Below are 6,911 nucleotides of genomic sequence, written 5' to 3'. Positions count from 1 at the left end.
CATTCATATTCCTCCATTACCCTTTCAACCTCTTTCTGTTCAGTCACAATATAAATGTTCGGCCTGGGTTCGTTTTCAAACTCTTGTCTGTCTGTATTAATATTTTTCTTTTGTTTTCTTGTTGGAGGGGAGCGGGTGGGTTCACTGTCTGCAGGGGAAGGGTGGGATTCAGAGGGTGCGGGTGGTGTTGGGGTGGGTTGGGGCTTCGCACAGTTTTTCTTTTTCTTTCTTTTTCTCTTTTTTCTTCCTTCTTCCCACTCTTGTTGCATCTCCTCTTCTTCTGTCGTTTCTTTTTCCCTTTGGTTCTCTTTGGTTTCTTCCTCTTTTGGGGCTTCCGCGACGATTTCCTTTTCTTTTTCCTTTGGTGGGGGAGGGCAGTAGGCTCTTATGTGACCCCTCAGGCCACACTTGTAGCACCTGGGCGCCCTATCCTCCACCCACACTCTCATAATAATATTTCCAGTTTTTATACTGTCTGTAAGCTTTTCTATAACTTCCGTCTCCGTCTGTATGTTCATTACTAGTGTGGCACCTCTCACGCCTTCATATTTCATAATGGCGTGGAGGATGTCCACTTTATCTTCATTCCTTTGATAACCGCAGCCGTTATTAATTCGCCCTCTAGGTGTGGCGGTATTCCTTCCACCCTAATTCTGGTGGTCCTTCTATTCAAATACGAGGGGAATAAGTAAAACTTTTCTGTACTCACCACCTTGGCTGCTATATTCCTGGCTGCTTTCTCACTTTTAAATTGTACCGTTATGGTTCCATATTCTAATCCTTTTGTCATGTACACAATTTCTTCTCCTGTCTGTTTGAAAGCCTCTTCAATTGCTTCCATGTTAATCACTTCCATTTTTCTACCTCCATTCATAAATACTTTATATTTAATGGTTCTACGATGGAACCAGTCTCCGCGCCCTGCTAGAGGCAACAGCTCAACCTCTCCGTTCTCCTCCTCCTTCATGAACTCCTGGAAGTCCGTCAACTTAGCCAGGTCTATCTCTTTTTCTGTTGACTTCTTCGTTATACCTGCGTAGGTGCTTTCCATTTTTTTCACCGCCAACTCTTCCTCCGATGTCGACGAATTTTCAGAGAAATTTCTCCCTTCCATCTCATCCGTTTGGTAGAGGCGGCTCATAGTCGCCTCAGACCGAAAAACGGCCTCCCGAACAGAAAACGTGCGGCGCACAGAACCAGTGCGACGCGAAACCGCACCAACCGACGTTCCAATTCCGCAACCACAATTCACTTTTTGTTCTTTTTTCTTTTTTAACCGAATTTTACAGAGCGCAAAGAAAACGCGACCTTTTTTCTCTACATTGTATACTTTATAGACAATAGTCTTTTCTTTAATTTAATTTTTTATTATCCATCTGGACTATTCCATTTCTGCACGCTAATCTTATTTTTAATTTATTCCCATTCATGTGAAACCACTTATTCAAGTTCAAATCATTGATGCAATTTTATACCAATTGCTATTTTTACTTTCGTCATGTTACTTTAGTTTGATTTTAATTATTACTTACTACATATAATTCAATTGTTATTATTATTTTTATTGTTAAAGTGAAAGTATCTGACATAAAATAGAGAAACGTTTTTGTTTCACTTTTAACACGTAATACTGAAATACTGAAAATTATATATATATATATATATAATTTTGCCGATGACACTCCCCGGACCCTAAGTAAGGCATGTGTAAAATTTGAATGAAATTGGTTGTGTAGTTCTCAGTTTTAGGGAAACACACAGACAAACTGACAGACAGACACACATTCTCAGTTTTATATATATAAAGATATATATAATATATATATATATATATATATATATATATATATATACATATACATGTATATATATATATATATATATATATATAATATATATATATAGGTATGTATGCATACATGTAAATATATATATATATATATATATATATATATATATACACGGCGAGATGTATATGTCTGTGTGAGTGTGTATGTGTGTGTATAATATATGTATGCAGGCATGTATGTGTATGTATGTGTAAGTCTAGTATATGTGGAAAACAGCGTAAGAAAAAGTGAGGGTGAAAACATAAATATCCAAGCAGTTTAGGAAGGCCTTAAATGTTGAAAAAAAATATAATCCGGAGATTAATCCAGACCCTTCATGACAACTTTGACATAAACAACAAAAGAACACAGCAGACGATCGATTTCTCTTTGCGTTCATCTTTTCGTGTGAGAAGCATACTTATGTCTATGCAGGAAAACACGCATCAATAAAAATGTAAAATCTTTCCTTGAATTATTTCTTTATAGCCAAATATAGTTGCATTTTCCTTTAGAATTCCTACTTTTTTATTGTTGTGGTTGTTATGAATTACTAGTTTTTATCGTTCTATCTGATATAACCTCCTTAATGTCCGAGATAAAATGACGTGATAAAAACGTTTCATTGAATAGATTTTGTCTGAGTAGAAAATATTCCAATAAATAGTTCTCTTGAGATTCTTTTCACTTACCAAATATTATATACTTTATCTTAAATGAAAATTGAAATCAAGCTTGCAAAATATCTTTATATTTAAGCTGGCAATAATTCGATTAACAAATTTTTACCTCTTTTCAAATCTATGCCTTCTCAAGTTCGGATAACGAAAAGAATACCATATACAGAATTATCACCAAACTACTGTTCTAGTTTCCATATTAAATTCTAGCGAATTTAGATTGCGTGTTTGGCTTCCATGCACTTTCTGGACCAGAATTATGTATTGTGATGTTAATTTTTATCTCATTATTAAGGGTGACATTTTAATTAATTAAAATTTCTTGGTTCACTGCATTAAGTTCAGTAACGACCAACTTCCCATTTGTTTTTCATTGCTGCAGGGATCCATGACTTTTTCTCCCTCAATTTTATGATTGTACTGCTAATTCTGTTCATGAATATATTACTGTATTGTAATTATAAACTGCTTCACGAAGGTACATTTATGCGACAAACACACCTGCTTGAGTGTAAATGATTCTTAAAGGGTTGTGAGATCAAACATGATGCAATAATACAAAGAAATTTAAATAGCAGGAAGTTTATTATGATATTAATCTTTCAAATGATTAAATTTATTGGTTACGATAAAATTTTTCAATCATCATTTGATCTCATGATACTAAATAAATATTTAACAAGGCTGAATTTAATTAAAATATTTTCCCTTTTTCCCGTGTTAACTTTGTGAGTCTCATTGTTCAAATTAAGCGAATCTTTAATCTGGAATTTCCAGGTAATAAAAGAAAAATCGCTGCATAAAAATGCCTAATGTTTACGAGGTCCGTGTAGATTGGGATAAATAAAAATAAACCATCGGTTTCATGTAAACCAACACCACAAATAAACACGAGAGAAATGTATCCATTACTGATTATAACCTAATGGCCCTTGTTGTGAAGAAAAACCTGTCACAGGTTCGGATTCCACTCACCGGCACATTTGGTTGATGTCTCCTACGACGGTCTCAAGCCGAAAGCTATCTGGGGAATAGAAAATGGTGGACGAAAATTGACACACTTGTCGATGCAAACATACATGTATATATGTATGTATGTAACACACCATACTAATCATATCTGTCGGGCATGTGGAAGGGAGGGTAATTCGGCAGGAGGACTTAAACGACATGTAAAGGTACATGAAGCCCAGTTACAACTACAGCCGGCCTTGGCCGGTAAAGGTTTTAGTTGCCAATTCTGAACAAGACATTGTAGATCTTTAGCTGGGCAAAAAAGTCACGTTCGTTAACAGCACCAATAACAGTTAAGCTTCGTGCAATGGCCATACTCGATAACGAAGGGGCAGCCATAAACGTATGTATGTATGTATGTATGTATGTATGTATGTATGTATGTATGTATGTATGTATGTTTGTGTGTCTGTGTGTGTGTATCTGTGAGTGTGTGTGTGTATTTGTGTATGTATATAGGTATGAATCTATGTATGTATATCTCTTCTGTATATAATCGTTGACATTCTTCCTCTGAAGTAGGAGCTGGTTTCTAACAGAAATACAAAACATTTCAATCTGAGAAAAGTCTTGCTCTATTCACAGATTGTATTTGTAATGTACGAATCAGCTGGTTGATTTTTCTTACCGAAAATCTAAGCTTATCCAGACTGATTGGTATTTACTTACAAAACTAAGTGCTTTAATTCTTATTGGTATAGATGTAAATTTGTAGATTATAGAAGCTGGGGGTTTCGAAAAAATTATCCATAGTTATCTTCTTTCTCTTTGATTTTCAAAAGGGACATTCACATCAGCAGGACAGCTGGCCTCTACAACGGTACATACTTTCTCTTGTCTGACTCAAACAACAATATCCGGCCGGGTATGCTTAGACTTGGCAGATGTTTTGATGGGAATGTTCCACCAGTATTCCTTGTGCTGGTATTTGTGCACGTGTGCGATAACAAAGGGATTCTCTCCATTTATTCCAGAACAGTCTTTTTTTCCGCTCATAAGTCCACAGGCAATAAATCCGGAACACCAATATTCGCCAAATTCCATTGAGTGAACATAAAGATACATGTGGTCAGAAAATGTTTCTAACTTTTACTTTACACAAGCTACATGACACAAGTAAGGTTGAAAGATAAAAGAAAAACGATTTATTAAAATGTTCAAACCTGTTCTGAATGGAAATTACAGCAATAATATATTATAACCAGTTAATGATGTGGATCAATTAATATAAACAAGTTACAGAAAATCGGTACGCCTGGAAAAGCGTGATGCTTAAGAGCGTGCGGATTGATGAAAAAGGTATTCTAAAAATTCAGCTGATTTCAGCGTTCTAAGAGGTATTAAAGTTGTCAAGAACTCAACTGTCACGTAAACTCATTTGAAATCTAATGAGTACGTTATGTATGAAAGCGTTAATTTTGTTAAAATACCATAATAAAAAAACGTTAAAACCAGACTGTTTTAACTTTATTCAACTGATACACACACACACACACACACACACACACACACACACACACACACACACATATATATATATAGAGAGAGAGAGGTGTATGTATTGTCCAGTTTTATGAGTTTGTGTTTATGTGAGTGTGTATGCGTGTGTCTGTACGCGTATGTACTTGCTTGTGTGCCTATGTACCAGTGTACCTTATTGCGTGTGTTCGGCACATAAATGCAGTAAGGTAGTTCGTAAAAAAAAATGGCATTTTGTCAAATGCATAAGGTCGGCGAGGAAAAAAATACTCGACTAAAAATCAATATTGGGGTTGATGTGATCGATTGAAACACTTGAAGGCAAGCCTTCAACCTGACTGCAGTCCATTGATTGTAAGTAGCAAAATAATAATAGAACATCAGTATGTGTGTGTGTATGTGTGTGCGTGTGTATGTGTGTGCGTGTGTATGTGTGTGCACGTCATTATTCTGCTATACTTCAAGATTTCTTGCCAATGGAGAAAGAGCCGGGTTCTATCCCAGATCTAAGGCTCCTTCATTGGAATTTCAACATTAACAGAGTTTTTTTTTTATGTATGTATGCATATGTGCAGATTACTTTGTTTTTTCTTCTCTGTCTTCTCACGCATATAGTAACATGAGTGATGGATTAGATCTATAGTCTTTGGATCAGCTTTCTCCTTTCCGAGTTTGAGAAGCCTAATTTCTCAAGATTGGTATTTAGGCACTGTGTTACATATGTATGTATGTATGTATGTATGTATGTATGTATGTATGTATGTATGTCTTTTAGTATGTATAATATATATATATATATATGTATATATATATGTATATATATATGTATATATAGGGAAGCTTTATGAAAATAGACAAAAGACGAAGGCAGGTGGAAAACAAACAAACAATTGTATTAGTATGGCGCTCAGGAAATATAAATAAAACAAGTCTTTAACGTTTCGAGCCTACGCTCTTCAACAGAAAGATACACAGAGAGAAAAAAAACACAGAAAGAAGGAGAGAAAAAAATGCGTGCAGTAACTAACGAATCAACATGGCGATCTGATTTCGGCCAGAGGTCAAAGATCAAACATGAGACGCGAGAGCGAAATAAGGGGAGATAATAGGGTTGATAATAGGGTTGAATGACCAGCTATTAGTGCGTATGAGAGGTCTGGACGTGTGTATGTATAGGGTTGGTGTATGTATTAGTATGTATTAGTATGTATAAGGGTGTGTGTGTGTGTGTGTGTGTGTGTGTGTATGAGAGAGTATTTGTGCGTATGAGAGGTCTGGACGTGCGTATGTATAGGGTTGGTGTATGTATTAGTATGTATTGGTATGTATTAGTACGTATTAGTATGTATAAGTGTGTGTGTGTGTGTATGAGAGAGTATAAGTGCGTATGAGAGGTCTGGACGTGTGTATGTATAGGTTGGTGTATATATATATAATATATATATATATATATAACAAAGAGGGTCTTTGCAACAAGTTGCTAGACCACATACCGAAAGTTTGTGGTCTAGCAACTCGTTGCAGAGACCCTCTTTGTTATAATTATGTAAACTTTTACCGAATATGGTCCTTTTCCATACCGAAATACTACTCGGTGAAATTTGTTGATTTTATTAAATTAATTATATTTCACCCTTTATCTGTATATATATATATATATATATATATATATATATATATATATAATATATATATATATATATAATATTTATGTGTGCGTGTGAGCGTGTATATATATATATGTGTGTGTATGTGTGTGTGTGCGTGTGTGTGTATATTTTTATAAGTATATCTATCTCTCTCACTCATCGCATATAAACAGTGGTGCCCCTCACATACACACACACATATGTGTGTATAGGAATATATGCCTACATATCTCAGAGCGAGGTAAATAAACTTTAAAACG

Source organism: Octopus sinensis, linkage group LG2, assembly GCF_006345805.1.
Source record: "Octopus sinensis linkage group LG2, ASM634580v1, whole genome shotgun sequence".
Lineage (NCBI taxonomy): Eukaryota > Metazoa > Mollusca > Cephalopoda > Octopoda > Octopodidae > Octopus > Octopus sinensis.
The sequence above is the reverse complement of the archived record's forward strand: the minus strand, read 5'-3'. Positions refer to the sequence as shown.